General features: G+C 44.8%; 1 protein-coding gene across 1 annotated transcript in view; it reads left to right on the top strand.

Moving 5' to 3' along the window:
• The first annotated feature begins 3,665 nt into the window (after window positions 1-3,665).
• The window catches only part of tcerg1l (transcription elongation regulator 1 like), a 57,891-nt gene continuing 42,668 nt past the window's right edge, over window positions 3,666-18,888 (top strand). Inside the window, exons 1-5 of the mRNA XM_030400757.1 lie at window positions 3,666-3,782; window positions 6,092-6,215; window positions 8,321-8,407; window positions 8,484-8,628; window positions 11,730-11,882. The gene's annotated coding sequence lies outside the window, so the exon portion shown is untranslated. The remainder of the gene's footprint in view (window positions 3,783-6,091; window positions 6,216-8,320; window positions 8,408-8,483; window positions 8,629-11,729; window positions 11,883-18,888) is intronic.

Genomic DNA, 18,888 nt, shown 5'->3' with positions numbered 1-18,888 from the left:
AAAATCTTATTCAAAGTTAAACTGCAAAATATTTTCCTCCCACTTCACTTGACCTCTGGTTGTCCATTGCATGTCTTGATTTCCTCATCACACTCCTGCCTCTCTCAGGTCCTCATCCCTCCTGGTGCCACATGTTCCTGAACTCCATCACTGCTTTGCCTCCATCAGAGTAGCACAATCATTTTTTTGCATTCTGGTGTAGATAGTTGGAGCCAAAGATGGACAACGAAACAGGGAGTTGATTGCAAGGTCATTAATTGAGCTTCAACAAGGTTACTGCAGGTTAAGGTGAGGTGAAACTCGAACTTGTGTCTCCATCCTAGAGGTAGAAAGAGGAGAAGAGGTTGCTCACGCTGGTGGACTACGTGGCATGTAGAGGCTCAGGTGAGCGCAGGGCACAGCTGTCGACTGCAGCGGTGCAGAGAGCTGGATTGCTGGTAGCCCAGAATGCTGGTGACCACTGGAGACAGAAGGGGAAAACGAGAAACACTAGTGGTTATTCCAGAAGGCAAGTTAGCCGGAGTCATGTATCACGTCTGATTGACGAAATAATCTGGTAACAGGTAGCGAGGAGAGCAGAGGTTATCAGCAGGTGCTGCTGGCCAACCTGCTGCAGGTGCATGTGAGTCAGAAGCTCCAGTGAAAGGAAAACTCCACCCAGCACCTATGTAAGCACAACAGAAATCAAAAAAACAACAAGCGCAAAAAATTCACCTCAGAATTATGAGATTGTGACATTAATGCCTCAAAACTCAATGAACCAGGCTTTGGCTTGGATTCATATTCAGTTGATTTTAAGACACTCTGGGTTTTAGCTGGAGTGGATTCTTTTTATGAATGTAAAACCCTTGCCATCTCATTTACACCTCCACCAGGGATTAGCAATTATACATAAAACATGTGTTAAATGTTCTTTGATATCTGCTTGTAATTTGAATTAATTTCATTAGTTAGTCAGTTGCAGAGGGATGTGTTAGTCAGTTGCAGAGGGATGTGTTTAGGCCCAGTAAGCTCAGCTTCCGGTGCTGGGGGATGATTGTGTTGAATCCTGAACTGAAGTCTATGAAGAGCATTCTGACGTAAGTGTCCTTTTTGTCCAGATGGGTGAGTGCTAGGTGGAGGGTAGTGGTGATGGGGTCATCGGTTGAGCAGTTGGTTCGATACGCACTCTGCAGGGGGTCTAGGGTGGGAGGCAGAAGGTTCTTTATGTGCCTCAGGATCAGTCTCTCAAAGCACTTCATGATGGTAGGGGTGAGTGCGATGGCGCGGTCCTTGAGGCAGGACACAGGTGACTTTTTGGGCCCAGGGATAATGGTGGTGGTTTTAAAGCAAGATAGGACGGTGGCACTACTCAGGGAAATGTTAAAGATGTGTGTGAGAACATCTGCCAGTTAGTCTGCATATCCTTTGAGCACACTCCCGGGAATGTTGTCTGGGCCTGCAGCCTTATGCAGGTTGACTCTTTGTAGGATCGTTCTCACCTCAGCCTTGGTCAGACGTAGCGTAGAACAGATCCAGTGCATCATGCAGGGAGGCATCACTGTCACGGGCCGGTGTTGTTGTCGGTGATGGCTTGGATGCCCTGCCACAGCTGCCGTGTGTCTCTGCTGTCTCTGAAGTGGCCGTGGATTTTCTGGGCATGTGCTGGTTTAGCATCCCTGATAGCCCAGGCCAGTGTTGCCCCGCGTGTTCAGAGCCTCCTTATCTACTGCTCTAAAGGCTATGTCTCTGGCTCTCAGCAGTGCACGTACCTCTGCAGTCATCCATGGTTTCTGGTTTGAGCGTGTGGTGATGGTCTTAATGACAGTGACGTCATCAATGTACTTGCTGATGAAGCCAGTAGCTGATGCCATGTACTTCTCCAGGTCATTGGAGCCGTTGGTAGTTGCTACCTCCTTAAGCTTTAAAAATTAGTGCAGATTTATTTTGTAAGTTTTGAGTTTGTACTGAAGCCACCGTCCTGCTGAATCCTTCTGTTACAAATCAAAGAATGACAATCTCAAAAGATTGAATTCTTAAACACAAATGGGATGTTTTTAATAATGACATGTGCATCAGTAATCTGTGTCACAAATCTAAAGGGAAAACGTCAGTAATCAGTAACTTCACCACTTCTGTTGTCAAATCATTCTCTATGAGCAGAGCTAAACTTTGAATTCCTCTGAAAGGTCGACGTGTTATCACACAATCCATCCTGTCAATATTAGCTCTGAGTGTGTGTGTGTGTGTGTGTGTGGGTGTGTGGATTATAGCAGAGAAACAATTACTGATATCAGCTCATACAAACACATGTTCAAAACTCACACACTTTCTTCATCACGATGAGAGACAAACGAGGCGTGTGTGTGTTTGTTTGTGTAGGTGTGTATGTTTTGATGACAGACACACACACACACACACACACACACACAGGTAGAATATACAGTATAGCTGCCATTATCTTGGATGTTTGACTGACGACCGCACACACACAGAGTATTGGAGCTGCGTATCAGAGTGTGTTGACTCCTTCAGGTCTGGAATTATCTGATGTAGTTGTGATACTACAGCAGTGCTGACAGTGTGTGTGTGTGTGTGTGTTGACAGGTATTAGTCCTGCATATGTGAACAGAGATTTATAAAGTCTTTTTCACTCCAGAGGAAGCAGCATATAGTCTGCTCAACTGCCTCCAGTGATGTCACTCAGTGTTGCATTGTGGGTAATGTAGGTTCCAGGTTTTGCTCTGTCATCACACTGCTGTAACACTATTGGACTCATCATGAACAGTTTGAAAACAAACAGCAAAACAGTCGATCCTGGAGGTTAACTGAGCCGCCATCATGTGTGACGATGTCATCCTGTTTATACTTTAACTGATTGTTTATTGTTAACTTTCCTTTTTGCGATTGCTCTAAATCATTTCAGCTTGTCTCTGTGAAAATGATATAATAATGACTTTTTGCTATTGTCCTTGTTATTGTTGCTGTTGTTTTGTTGTTGTTGTTGTTGCTGTTGTTGTTCCTGTTGTTGTTCCTGTTGCTGTTGTTTTGTTGTTGTTGCTGTTGTTGTTGTTGCTGTTGCTGTTGTTGTTGCTGTTGTTGTTCCTGTTGCTGTTCCTGTTGTTGTTGCTGTTGTTGTTCCTGTTGCTGTTGCTGTTGTTGTTCCTGTTGTTGTTGCTGTTGTTGTTGTTGCTGTTGCTGTTGTTGTTGCTGTTGTTGTTGCTGTTGCTGTTGCTGTTGTTGTTGGGTGATGGTTGTGTCTGGGGATGTGACTCTCACATCCATGAAAAAAATGAGCTACAAAACAAATACACCCATTTATCCACATGTGCAACACATACATACACACGCACAAACACACGTGCGCGCGCACACACACACACGCACACAGTGAACTGGAAGCCGTCTCTCTGATCTGAGAGCGGCTCTATTTACCGGAGCTTTAATCGGTTTGTACCGGAGAGAGAGACAGAGAGAGAGAGACAGAGAGAGAGAGGCGTGTTCCGGTCACGGAATCGCGCTCTGTCTCTCTCTCTCTCTCTACCTACAGACATCGCTTCACCTCCGCCGCCGCCGTTGTCGCCGCCGCCGTGACTCTCCGGTCTCTCCTGTCTGTCGGTATCTGGGCGTCAGTGTCGTCAGTCCGGTGTGTTTGGACCGCCACCGGACGGGAAGATGATCTGATCTGCAGACCTCAGTGAGGAGCGAGCCGACGTTCAGGACGTGACCGGACCGGAGAGGGGCGGCAGTCCCGCCGGTCAGAGGAGCCCCATACCGGGACAGAACCTAGAGAGGCTCCGCAGGTCGGTAGGTGACACATACCGGGTGTGAACCCGTTAATTTACCCGTTAATAACCTGTGACACTGCTGCATCAGTACTGATGCTCACAGCTGTGAGTACAAGTGGTCACATGAGTATTAGTATTTCATCCTGAATGTTAAAGATGATTTATTTAGTTGAAGATATTGATGAATGGATTGATTACAGGAGGTGAACCTGTTTGTTCTGATGAGCAGACATCATGCTCTAGTTTTTTAGGTGGATTGTGCCTTTAGTTGGCAGTTTGAGCTGAGGGAGGGCTGCAGCTGGACTCACACCTGGACACTTTGTAACCTCTGACTTGTTCTTCAGCATGCCGTGAAAACTTCACAGATGAAGCTCTGACATCAGTCAGTGAATCTGTGAGTGACTGATGGTTCAGATCTCAGTCATGTTGATTCATATGTTGTGTGTGGCTCTGCGGGCCTCAGAGCTTCCACTTCATTATACTTCATATTTTCATTTTGTTTAAAGCTGTAAATGTTCTGAATACTTCACCAGCTGACAGTCCAATTTTTTTACTTTGTTTCTGGCTGTCTGTAACTGCTTGAATGGGTTTATACTAATCATTTTCAATAATGATAACAATTATTATAACAAATAACAGTAATGATTATAATAAATACAATAACTGTAATAAAAATAATGATTTAGAGTCATAATAGACTTGAAGGAGTTTTAAAAGTTGTTCTCCAGCAACAGCCAGATCAATTTCAAGTACTGATTAAGTATCAATGTGTTTTTCTTTAATATTCATAGAGGAGGTGTTGGTAGTGATGTGACTTTTTATAATGTATTGATTTTGCATTAATTATTATTGATGCAGCATTTATGTGATGGTGCATATTGATGATTTAGAGAATGAGGTATTGATGAGGTAGTGATGTAGTATAATACAGTTATGTTTGTATTTCCAAAAGCAGGAAATAGAAAAATGTCCATCTTTTTTATTCATTCAGCTGTTTTAAGAGTTTTTTTTCTTTTTTTTAGTTTAGTTTTTTTCTTTTCTGCAGTAACAGAATGATCAGATGTTAATTTGACAGACAATTTTTAATAAATGTTCATTTTTCTCTGAGCAGAGTCACTTCAGCTCAAACTTTTTTATAGAATTATTTTTTAATTTCCTAAAATCTGCAGTTTTGTTAATCTTAATCATTTCTTTATGTGACTTTGATCTCTGCTGTAACTCTAAATTAATTCTGAGTTCAGATGTTTTTGACCCACTCAGGTGCTGGACTGTCAGGTTTGTCTGTGAAGTGCATTCTCTGTATTTGATCTGAAGCAGTGTATCACGACCAGGAAACCACAACAAAACTTTGGACTCAATAGCACCACAAGACTCAGGATTTAGGCAAGGAAATGTTCTTTACTTGGGGAATTTGGTTCGTTACACAAAAGTTCAGTCAGCGAGACAAACACACCAGACGGGGCAGGCAGGCAAGGAAGTCGGTACACGGCCGATCATTCAGCGGGGCAGACGAGTCAGGCAGGGATCAGGCAGGCAGAGGTCAGTACACAGGTGATCAGTCAGCGAAGGTAGACAAATCCGACAAGGAGAAGGCAACGGCGAATTCGTACGGCCACAGGCGAAGTCGATAACCAGGAAACACTTAGGGAACGATACAGATCAGAGCTGGGATGTTTCTGCACGGAGACAAGAAGACGAACTGGCAACTAATACAAGAAACACGGAACTATAAATACACAAACACATTACCACCAGGTGAACCAGATCAGGGAGGAGACTGGCAATCAGGGAAGTGGGTGAAACCAAACGAGCAGGAATGGGGGACAAGGAAAAAGGGGATGAGAGATAAACAGGCAAAAAACAACTAGTGTCCAATTCGAGGCATAACACATTGCATTTGGGGTGGCTGTAGCTCAGTGGGTAGAGCTGGTGGACCAGTGATCGGAAGGTCGCTGGTTCGAATCCCCGGCTGCCCTGGGGTGGGACTGAGCTACATGCCGAAGTATCCTTTAGCAAGATACTGAACCCCAGAATTGCTCCTGCTGTGCAGTTGGCACCCTGTGGGGCAGCCACTGCCATCAGTAAGGGTCCTGCAATGAGCTGGTGACTCATTCAGGGTGTAACTACCCTGGCCTTTACCATGAGTAGAAACAAAAGAAAACGAACGAACACAGTGCATTTTGGGTATTTGAGCCTGTCATTATTACTCCTGATTGGTCTGTTTGTCTGTCAGGTGGCATTGTCATCATGATGTTGCCAGTCTCAAGGTTTAAAGGTCCGGCGGTTGGCATGGTAACCACTGCAACACCTTGGTTGTCTGTCAGCAGCGACCCCGCCCCCCACTGGCTCTGGTTGGCCAGCTGGTCAGCCGCAACATACCAGGCCACACCTCCTCTGGTCTTCTACCCCCCAGCTGTGTGGATACCTGAACACACACGCCTGATCCAGGTAACACACACACAGACACACACACACACCTGGCACAGGTAACACACACACACACACCTTGTACAGGTAACAAACACACACCTGGTACAGGTAACAGCTGCCATTTTGTTTAATGTCAATCTCAAAGTTTTACTCTCATTGGTTATCCATCAGTCTGCAGAGCATTCAATTATAATTCAAATCTGCTTTCAATTTGCAGTTTGAGTAGTTTTGACCAATCACAGGTTTCACGCAGGTGAGCAGCCGTTCACAGTGAAAGAGGCAGAACACTGTGGTTGAAATGTAACCCAGAGCCCATCAGCTGACCTCGATTCACTTTCTACACATACTACTAATCAGACGATTAACAATGAGTGGGTTAGGGTTAGAAGAGGATGTCTCTATCCAGAGAACTGCTGACTCAGCAGAGAAACATCAGTTGGTTCCTCAGAGGAATCAGTCTGTTCTCCTGACGCTGTGACTGAGCAGAGTGTTAAAGCTGTGTCACCACTGTACGAACTTATGGACGCCTACATGGTAACCGTAGCAACCTCAACAGATCGGATGGGGATGTCTGGACCCAACAATCTGATCTGATTGCAAACAAGTAACAGAGCGAACACTCAGATGTTTTAGATCTGATCGGAGAGACAAGTCTGAGAAAACAACCACAGTGGAGAGGATGACCCACTGAAGAGTTAATTTACTGCAGGAGGTGTTGAGCTGATTGGAGACAGGTGAGCAGAGCTCGCCCACAGCACAGACACTTGCTGTGTCTCAGCTCAGCGTCTGCATCCTTCGATGTACCCAGCATTTGCGGTCTTTGAAGGTGAGTCTTTCGGAGAGACCTTTTTAAACGCGTCAGCCGTTGTTAAATGTGACGGTCTAGCCTTTGGAGCATTTCCTGGTTGCGTCACCAGATGTTTACCCTTATGTCCCAATTTCTGCCGCCCAGGCCCGCGAAAGTGACGATCTACGCCACGCGATGTCGCCATTTTCTCTCTTTCTTTCTTCCTTTTCGGGCGCGCAAAGAATCTTGGGATATGTGAGGCAATGAAGGATCTTAGCGGTGCATCCTCCAAGGAGAGGGAAAGAAGGCCGCATTTGTGGACTGCATCTGGAGGAGCCTTTGGATTGGGACAGCCTTCGTGCAGCGTAGTGACGTAATTGACTTTCAAATGCTCCTCCGAAGGATGCAGACGCTGAATTGAGACACAGCAAGTGAGACTGTGAGTACATCACTTAGTTTATTCCAGACTATTTATTGAATCATTCTGAAAAATCACACATATAAATCTGAAGAAAGCACATGTTTCATGTCTTCATCTCTTCTGTTTATGTGATGAAATCTATAAAATCCAGTTTAGAGATAATTGAGTGTATCAATGGTCACGTCCCTGCTTCACTCTGTTCCTCTGCTAAAATCTGTGAAACTCATGTTTGCAGGGTTAAAACAGTTTAATTCACAGTGCCAGGCCTCTGGTTGTTCCTTCAGTCTGATCTGAAGTGTTTTTGAGTGAGTTTAGCCTCCTCTGCAGTCTGGAGATAAGATAAAATTTTAATGATCCCCGAGGGCAAAGTGAATAATTGTGTGTTAATTATTGGTGGCGTGTTAATTATCTCATGCTGCTCTTCTTTAATTCTTTCTACATAAACTCCAGTGACAGAGTGTAACATCTTCACAGCAGACTGTCTGATCAAAGTTTGTGTTGAACAAAGAAAAGTGAGTGAAATGAGGCGACATGAAACTCTTCACACACTTTAAAGAGACAAACTGACCTGAAGCCTTGATAGCAGAATATTCTCAACTCATTCTGTTAGTTTTACACATCTGTTTGTCTCACATTAAGATATTTTCAGATGTGAACCCCACATATGAAATGTTTTCATTTTAACACTAATAATGACACTCTGAACAGTCCATTGCCTTGTTTATAAACATGAAGATGATGTTCAGAGAGCATCATCATTTCTGCTTCAATAGTTTCTTTCTTTACAGTCAGAAGCCTTCAACAGACTCAGGTAAGGTGACACAGGTGGGCTGTGATTGGACCATCTGAAAGAAGTTACAGTCAGTCAGTCTGTCTGTCTGTCTGTCTGATGTAGACTTGTTGTTGGTGTTACAGTGGGAACGTCCAGCTGTTGAAGTCGTTCCTCTCCTTCCTCCGTTCTATAGCTCCTCACCTCTTCATCCTCCTCATCCTCTCCCCAAGGTAGGCACACACACAAACACACACACAAACACATACACATATACAGCACAATGCTAATGTCTAGTACTGTTTGCAGCTAGCTGAAAGCTGGATCTCACCAGAGGAAGTGGGTGTGTTCCAAAGGAGAGACAAACCCCTCCTCCTGACCAATCAGATCATCCAGAGGTCAGGCGGACACACACCCCCAACCCGCCTGCTGTTGGCGCCCTCTCAATTCTCAGGTAAGAGATCACCTGACTGAGGAGGTTGGACCCCTTTGATTAGCTGGAATCATCACATTGTTTCCTGTCTAAACAGCGCCAAGTGTCCTCTGTTAGCTCCTTCTCCATGTTTGGCAGGTAAATCTTTACTCAGAAGGTGTCTGTGATGTATCACAGTCACAACATGGATGAAGGTCCGGTAGCAACTTACTGAAATGGTGCATATCACCACCTACCGTGGTGGAGTCGGACATTTTATACTTGTATACTGAGACAATGGCAACGGTCAAAATAAATGGCCTAATTGAATGTTGATGGTAGCTCGACTTAACTGTGCAACGTTCTGAGTGAGCACTCACCTGATTAATAGAGTGCAGCTCACCTGTGAAGCAGCAGGTGTGATCAGATTTTATGATCTGCGCTGGTCATTTTTTGAAGCGTACCCACGAGGACAGGACTGTGTCAGCAGTTCATCCAATCAGTCACCTGTCGATGGGGGCAGAGCTAATGTACTTGTTCTGTTGGGACTTTCTCGGCCCATCACAGAAAATATTTTTTGACATTTATTCTGAATCTGAAACGCAGCACTTCTTGTAAGCAACCAGTCAGCCACCTTTATTCAGCTGCAGCTCAACAGGAATTGGTCCAGCAACCTCTGGAGGCCAAATGTGTTTAAGATGCTGCATTCTTATCTGCCAGGTTGTCATTTAGACTAGACTAGACTACACTTGACTGGACTAGACCAGAATACACTGTAGTAAACTAGACTGAACTGGACTGTCAGATTTCCAGCTTGTCCATGTGTCTCCCTGATTGAAAAGGCTAATTTTTCATATTAAAAGCAGAAACTGCACGTAGTGTCAGATGCTTTAATTTCTCACAGATGTTTTGAATTTCTCTCTTTTCCCTCTAAAGCCTCTCTGTGAATTTGTTTGAGACAAATTCAGATACAGTCAGAGGCTTCTAGGAGCCAACAAATGCGGATTAAATGTGCTTTTATTTTGGTGAACGTGGGTGTGTTCGTGTTGTAGATGATTTCTGGCAGGAGGTATTCACTCTACAGTTTGTCAGGACTGATTTGTCACAGACTTTCACCACAGTTATGGATGAAATGATCTGCGAAACACAAGTGTGCTCAACTTTGACTGAAAATCTCAAGAAAGAGGTTCTCTCTTCAATGAAAGCACATTTCTACTACATTAGATTCCTTCATTTGGTTATGAAAACAATCGAATTCTGTATACTGTGGTTTTAACATTGCAACTAAAGAAATGGCAAACAGAAAGCATCCTGACTGAAAACATCAGAAGCTGGCATGGTTCATCATTGCCCACCATTGTGTGTGTTTCGAGGCTCTACAGAAGGTGATTAAAACCACCATGAACATCACTGGTACCATCTACAGAGCATACACCCACCCCAGCCACAGTATCTATTGCTGTTTCTGCTGCCATACCACCAGACTACAGAGCAGCTTCATTCGTCAGGCTCCTCAGTTCGTCCACACTGCATCATGATTAAATAACATGCAACATGGACTACAAAGTAGATTTAATTGTGTTGTAAAATGACAATAAATAAGCTGTGTTATCCTGTAAAATGTCCTGTTTCAATATGAAGACAATAATAGATTCACCTCCACTGAATCTTTTATTGATGTTAGAACATCTCAGTGTGTTAAAACAGAAGCATCACACTAGGAGACGTGTGTGTGTGTGTGTGTGTGTGTTGCAGCTGTACTGATGTTCTTGGCAGCAGTTGGGTAGACACATAAACACATGTGTGGGCGTTCAGAAGCTGAGCTCTCTGACTGGCAGCCTACTTTCATTGGACTGTGTGTGTGTGTGTGTGTGTGTGTGTGTGTGTGTGTGTGTTGGGGTTGAAATATACAACATCATATCTTGCACTGAAGCCAAAGCCAAAACAAATGTACATGCCATTGATTCAATTAGGTCGAAGGAAAACAGCAGCAACTGAACACACACTGCTCATGAAACTCAGATCAACCTGAAAAATGATTTAGTGCGAATCAACGATAGATCCATTCCATATTACTGCATAGCCTTTTCTTGCAGGAACATACTGTATTGTGTTTTATATTGCAGTCGACATCTCCTGATGTTTCTTTTAGTAAATATAATGTAAACATTTACAACACCGTTTTCAGACAGAGCACCAAGCCGCAAATTTGCCCGTCCTTCTGGTGGCTCGGTCCGCGGTTTTAGACAGAGGGTGGCAAATTGGGGGTCTGTTTTGGTCCACCGATTTTCCGCCTCGGAGGGTACACTTATTTCCACCTCGCCTGCTATCTAAAAACGAGGTGTGACGGCCTCTGCGTGAGGTGGGCGGAGGTGTCAATGACCTGCACTGTAGTGCAACCCACAGCCGGGGAGTTTTAAAACCAAGAAACAGCTGATCACAGCAGTCAGTCCATCACTTCATCCGCAGACATTAAGATGAACAACTGGACAGCCGCTGAGATCCAGGAGATGCTAGCGTCTCCTCTGTCTTTGTAGCTATTTGGTTGTGTTAGCTTGATGTTGTGTCTGCAAGCTACGGACGGTCGCTACTTTCAAATTAAAAGCTGAAAACTCCAATGGGGTGCAATGTAAAGCTCTTACATTGTTTACAGCCCAACTTCGAGCTTCACGTCACGTCACATGTTTAGGCGGCTTTTGGAAAAGGAGGAATATTACGCCTCGGTTTTAGAAAGACAGGCCGGCACATTGCCGCCCTTACCTTGGAGCAAATGTCCTGCTTTTTCTATCTAAAAAGGGCTATTGTTTTATTTTCTGTGATCTTGAATCATTATTGAATCAATATGAGTCTGTAAAGTATAAAACATCATTGCGCAGATGTTCTATTGTTGCTATGATGCTTCTGCTGTCTATAGTTGTAGATCAGCATTTCAGAAAAGGATCACATCCTGATGATGGCACTAGAGGATATATTATGCAGTTGGTCAATTAGTCGTTTATCCTGTGGAGAGCACGACTGAGATAAGAGATCATTTATTGATAATCTGAGCTTTAAGAAAAGTTAGTCAATAATTTTCAGATGTTGAGGTCTCATTGAGCAAGGCACTAGTGTAGAGCCAGACCAACATGTTTTTCTGTTTCCAGGTCGTGTTAGAAGAGTCACAAAAACCAGAGACAGCGAGCCAGAAGACTTCTCCCCTTCCCTGTCTTCTTTATCCTCTTCTTCCTCCCTACCACTGCACCTCAACTCTGTGTCTCCTCTCCACCTACCTCAGAGCACTGCCTCTCTTCCAACAGGTGAGTCATTTGGAACAATTACAGATTCTGGGTCAGTACAATGATCAGGATCAGATACAGATCAATATAGTATTTAGGTCAGACCCTAAAGTTCTTCAGAATAAATAAATACGTTTAGTTTCTTATGTAGCACAACATAAAATCAACAAAATTACAATCAATTAAAGAAAAAACATTTCTAATGTGCCTAATTTTTTTTTTTTGCTGACATTGATCCTGTCTGTTGTGTCTGGATAAATACCAGGTTACGGTTCTGGTTCTTGCTCTTGTTCTGGAATTTTTGTTGTTCTAGTTCTGTTAGACATCAGACTAAGGAGTTAACAGTGGGGCTGCAACTTGAACCGCATCGGTGCTGAGTGATTTCAAACAAGGCACGGAGGACATGTTCATAATTAAAATATGAAGGTGAGGATGAAGAGCTTGATGGGTCGACTGAATCTTTTCTATGAATGCATTTATTTCACATCAGAGAGTCCGTGGAGGATAACCATCAATCTGCTTTATGTGTTAACTGGTTTAACTGGTTGAGGTGGTTAGTGTTTGCAGTTGAATTTCTTCCACATTGTATCAATCTAATCAATAAATCTGTAGAATACTCACCTGATGATAGTCTTGTTGTTGTCGATAGGACTTGTAGTCTTGTTGCAGGATCAGTATGGGACTTAAAGACTTGATGCAGGTTCATTATGGGACGTGTTGTTCCAGCTGTATTATGGGTGTCTCTGACATTGTTGTTTGAGCAGCTTGTTGTGTGTGTGAGACAGACTTTATCTCTTCCTCAGGCTTCTTACTTCTATTGTTCATCTGCTCTTCAGCTCTCTTGTTTATTTTTCATCTGTGCCAATTAAAACCCAGCTCTACTTGATTTCATGCCGTTGTGGCACTTCAGCAGCAGCATCTGCTTTGGTTTCCTGCAGCAGTGAGACAAATCTGCAGCTCAGCGTGACATTATTGAAAACAAACCGACTAACAGCAACATGAACACAAACCAAATGAAAAGCAGCAGTGGGGAGCAGAACATCCAGAGAAGAAGAACCATTCAGAAAACAGAATCAGAGTTCAAATTAATAAAAAAAATATCCTCTCAATTAATCTGTTTCAATGTGACACGATTGATTGACTGTGTAGTTAGGTACTTGACTGTACCATGCTAGAGTGGACACATGTTTGACGTCACTGAGGTGGGACTGGGGGAAGAATGAATAACTTTAAGTGGAGAGACATGTGTTCAGGTACGGCTGTTGAGCTAAGTGAAGCTAACTAAATAAAGACTGTGTTAATACCAAGTAAGACTGGCTGGTGATTAGTCTTTCATGTACGACAGAGACGAAGATAATCCGGGGTTCGACTACTAGAGACAGGATCAGCATCGGCATCCAAGATAACGAGGTATCTCAGAAACTACAACTCAAAGCCGATCTCAGAGTAAAATCAAAAAGCAAAGAGTCGACATGCACGCCAATTCTACAGTGAATGCATGGAAAGGGTGATCTCTGCCCAGAACCCAACAAAAGATGCAGAAAATGTAATAAAATGGGGCACTTTGAGGCTGTATGCAAAACTAAAATACCCAAAGACGTTATGGCAGTGGCACCGGGAGAGACAGACGCCGATTAGAATTTTTTACTGGGAGCTGTGACAGAGCCAGGCTGTACAGTGATAGCTCAACCTGACTCAGATGAAGACTGGCGAGTGACACTAACAGTAAATGGCAGTCCAGTTGAGTTTAAGATACTGGGGCTAACATCACTGTAGTGACCCAGAGTACATACAATAGACTGCCACAAACACCCCTGCTGGTCAGAACCCAGGATGCCACCAGCCTAGGCGGGAAGGTAAGAGGTATTGGGAAATTCTTTGCCTCTAGCCAGTATAAAGAACAGAAATGCGCTTACGGGGGGACAGTTATAAAGGGGCCGTTTGCTCAAAACTTACTAGGCGGTGATGTAGCCAAGAGAATGGGCCTTGTGAAGAGAGTGAATGCAGTTAACACAGACATGTTCAGTGACATATTCAGGGAGATGGGGTTTCTGAAGTGTGATCCAGTCAGTATTGAACTAAAGCCCGATGCTGAGCCCTGTGTTTCTGCTACGCCCCGCTGGGTGCCATTTCCCCTCCTCCCAAAAGTTGAAGCTAAACTGAAACTCATGCTAGCTTTGGGCATCATAGAGCATGTAACTGAACCTACTGACTTGTGTGCGCCCATTGTGCCAGCAGAGAAAAGGAACAAGGACGAGGTTAGAGTGTGTGTCGACCTGAAACACCTTAATAAAGCTGTCAAGTGGGACAGATACATGCTGCCTATGCTGGAGGACATCACCCCAAAGTTAGCTGGTGCAAAAGTGTTTTCCACATTAGATGCATCAAGTGGCTTCTGGCAGATTCCCCTCGACCCCGGTAGCCAGAAACTGACCACTTTCATCATTCCCATGGGGAGGTACTGCTTCAAACACTTGCCATTTGGGATTTCTCCAGCTCCTGAAATTTTCAAGAGACTGATGTCCAACCTGCTCAAGAGTCACAATGGAGTTGTCGTAGTGATGGATGACATCTGGGTGTACGGGTGAAGTGAGGAAGAACACAACCGATGTCTGAATGCAGTCTTAGAGACCATCGGACAGTCCAGGCTGAAACTCAACAAAGCAAATGCCGCTTCAACAGGTCAGAGATATGCTACCTTTGACACATGATCAGTGCTAAAGGCATAAAACCTGATACAAGCAAAGTGAGAGCCATCATGGAAATGCCCAGTTCAATAATCATTGGGGAGTTAGGCCAGGTTCTTGGGCTCATCAACTACCTGGGTAAGTTCCTGCCAGGCCTCGCAACCACACTACACCTGGTCACAGACCTGCTCAAATAGGAGAGTGAAGGGACATGGGGGGAACTCCAAGAACAAGCACTGATAAAAGCTATAGTCATGCTTTCATCAGCGCCAGCACGTGCCTATTATGACTCCAACCGCCAAACAGTTGTCAGTGCGGATGCCAGTAGCTTTGGCTTAGGAGCAACACTGCTGCAGGAGGACGATAGTGAGTTGAAGCCAGTTGCTTTCTGGTCACGCACCCTAACTGAGATAGAGAAACGATACTCCCAGATTGAGAAGGAGTGCTTGACAGCAGTGTGGTCTTGTGAGCGGTTTCCACGTTACCTACAAGGAATGGTCTGTCTTCAAACTGTTCAAAAACCGCTAGTACCACTGATCAATGCATGTGATCTGGATAAAGCACCAGTGCAGTGCCAGAGACTATTGATGCGTCTCATGAGGTTTAATGTGACAGCTGTGCATATTCTAGGAAAACAGTTAATCGTGGCTGACACTTTATCCAGAAGTCACAGCACAGAGCCTAACCCTAACCCACCCACTCACACCCACACATACACTAGCTGTCACTAAAAAGACATGGCCGGGCAGCGAGACCTGAGGTGAGGAAGAAGCTACCTTTGGGGGCCAACCACACTGAGAGAGATCTCGGTCCAAGGCCGCAGGAAGCGCAACTACAGAGACCACCCCAACCCGGGCAGACAGGAGGCCCCGCACCAAGGTGCAGAGCCCTCCAGCCACTCGGGCCGAAACCATCCACAGGACAGCACCCCCAGCGGCAGACAAGGGACACATCTCCCAGTCTGGCAGGACCCCATGAGGAAACACTGGAGATTAAAAACATGAGGGACTAAAACAGTAAAATAAAGCGAAAAGCATAGAGGCTAAAAACATGAGGGGCTAAAACAAAAATGCATAAAGGCTAAAAACATGAGGGACTAAAACATAAAAGCATAGAGGCTAAAAACACGAGGGACTAAAACATAAAAGCATAGAGGCTAAAAACGTGAGGGACTAAAACAAAAAAAATGAATGATCTAACGTTTATCCAGGGAGTAAATGTTCCCATCTAATTTGCATATTATGACGTCATATGGCGGCGGCCATATTGGATTATGTAATTTCCATGAAATACCTGATATTTTGAAAGAGAGTTGAACTTATTTCATCAGATTCATCCCCTCCATCCATTTGTTATGTTGTCCACACATCAAGTGAACAGGGAAAAAGTAAATTGTAACTATTGCTACGCCACAAAACTCATGTAAACAGTATGCGTTTTTTATGATTTTTTGGGGGTAATTTGCCTACAGAGGCCCTATGTGTGCCCATCTATCCAGATGACACTGTTTGTAGTTTTTCAGAGTGTCACATTACATGGCACAGCACACAGGCCCACCCCACACTGATTGCACCTGTATTGTGTCTGATGACGACCTTTAGGACGGGTACGATCGGAGCAAACTATACAGTCTGGACAATCGCCAGCATCACGGAGCCAGTGGCGTTCTGTTAGCCTCTGTGGCATTTCTCCCCCCTCTGCTAAACGCCTTCCCCGTATTTTGTTTTCTGTCTTGGAGAAGCCCTCAAGCAAGGAAATGATAATGTCCTGCACAAAGGCCTTCAGTGGCTTGTGTGGACTGGCAGTCATGCTGCAGTAAATGATATGGGCATTGACCATGCTTATGCTTAGAATAGCATTCACTATTCGATTATACCATTTCTTTGACCGATGTGGAAAGAGGTAGGTTTTCATCCTCTGATCAGCAGTGTCTACTCCCCCCATGAATGAATTGTACCTATCATCACACAAAGGTCTGTTTATATCCCTAAACCCACTGTCCATATGTTTGGACCTGATCCGTTTCCGGACACACGAGTTCCCGTGAAGAGTGGACAACAAATGGAAACGCTTTACGTCATGCCACGCACACGCCAACATTTTGCCTTGCCTCATGAACACTGGGTCATCTCCTCTGGCCAAGGGCAACTCGGCCTTTCGCAGGGTTCTTGCCTTTGGCTACTGACTGTCCCACACACACCAGTTTCATCTTTTGCCAACTAATTTGCTACAGCTGGTGATGTGTAGTAGCTATCCATATACAACTCATGCCCTTTTCATATGTGCTGGGCCATCAGCTGCCGAACTACAACATGGGTGGCACCTAAATCAGTGACCTCATCATCATGCTGTCCAGTGTATAAAGACCGCTGCAGAACATATCCTGACTTGGCCTCACTCAAAACAAATGCCTTATAACCATATTTGTCTGGTTTGTTCAGACTGTACATTTTCAATGTGGACTTTCCCTTGAAAGCTATTGTCATTTCATCCCGTGACAGTTCTTTGCGTGGGCCAAAGACAGCTGAGAAGCGTGGAATGATCACTTCAATTATTGGGCGCACCTTGAACAGTCTATCATAACCTGGCTGGCCCCTCTCAACTTACTCCTCATTATTGGCAAAGTGGAAGAAAGACAGGATGATTTCGAATCTGTCCCTCGGCATCACTTTCCCAAATCCTGGTGATGATGCTGGCCAAAAATTCTGCCCAGTAATCCTCAATCTCTGATTTATGTACCAGGTCCATGCTTAAATGGAGTGACAGGAAGGCTTTCATTTCAGGGACAGTTACATCATACCATTCATGAAACCATGAACTTGGCATTAGTTCATGTGAGGCTAAATACTGATGAGCATACCGATTTGTCTCCATTGTTATGAGATTCCAGAAATCATCAGTCAGAAAGAGGGACAAAAAATCTATAGACCTTGAATCATTGCTAAGCTCTCTGTCACCACGATATCCAATTTGCTCATCAAAGGGCTTTATCCATTCCTGATATACTTCGTCATCTCTCAAGAAAGCCCAGCCACCATTACCATCATCATCATCATCATTTCCAGCCCTGTTCTGCCTTCCCCTGTTGCCTCTACCACGTCTACCCCTCCTATGGACACTGCGACCTCGTGTGCCCCCCGCCCCTCCTCTTCCATTTCGCGAAGGGTTGAAAGACTCATCATCACTACTTTCAGCCCTATTCAGACCACACCTGCTGCCCCTACGACACCCATCAGCCCTTCTACGAACACTTCACCCACATCTCCCCCTGCTATCCTCTCTAGTGTTGGGAGAAGAGTGTGTGCTTTTTGCTTCGTGAACACCGCTGCCGCGCATAGCTACACCACTGCCACGCATGGCGGCTACGTGACCGTCGCGGTAGAAAGAGTGAACACTGGTCCCAGCGCTATTCTCACCACCCCCGCTACTTCTACCACATCCATTTGCTCCCCTACTGATACTACGAGTTCGTGTATCATTTCCACTCTCACCTATGTTGGGCAAAGGGTCGTGTATTTGTGCTTGTGTGTTTTCCTCGCTCTGCGCGGCACCGCCATTGCTATGCAAAGACGCACCGCAACTAGAAAGCTCACTAATCGGCCGACCATCGTCTCCCAAAGTTAGATTTTCCCCTTCAGAATCAGAATCAGCGAATAGGAGCTCAATCACTTCCCTACGTGTCAACTTTTTTCTTGCCATTGTCGTTTATTTTGTCTCAGTGACTACTAAATCTAGCAATACCGCTTCAGCAGAATAGCTTCGTGGCACGCTGTCTCTGCTCTCTCACCCAACAGTTTGCATGGGACTTCCTCAAACATTTTGTATTGAAGCATGACGTATTTATGAGCTAAGGTCTAAGTACGGGATGTCTGCCAACTAGTGGTGGGTAGCATGCGCGCAGATGGCACTAGGGACGGGGGGGATATGACCCCCCCAGATTTATAGTGACCCCGATCCGTCCCCCCCACTCAGGGGCGTCACATCCGTGGTGGATATGGGTGTTTTAACACCCACACTTTTCCCGGTGAGGGTTCAAAACCCACACTTTTTCTGCAGTTTTTCCGCAGTTTCGTTCAAACGCCTCACTACAGTCGCTTCGTTTCTCTGGCCGCTCTGTGTCTGCTCTCGCTGCAGCTGCCTCCTCTCTCCTCCCTCTCCTGTTGCTGTTTCAAACTTGACACCGGCTTTGGGACTGACCGGCTGATGATTGGCTGTTCTGCCTTAAGTCCCACCTCTCTTTCAGTGTTAGATTTATTGTTCAGCTCGTGCTGATGAGGCGGGATCTACCGTAAAATACCAAATAATAGCCGGGCGTGTATTTGTCTCAACCACTTAACAGA

Source organism: Sparus aurata, chromosome 20 (genome assembly GCF_900880675.1).
Source record: "Sparus aurata chromosome 20, fSpaAur1.1, whole genome shotgun sequence".
Lineage (NCBI taxonomy): Eukaryota > Metazoa > Chordata > Actinopteri > Spariformes > Sparidae > Sparus > Sparus aurata.
The sequence above is the reverse complement of the archived record's forward strand: the minus strand, read 5'-3'. Positions and strand labels throughout refer to the sequence as shown.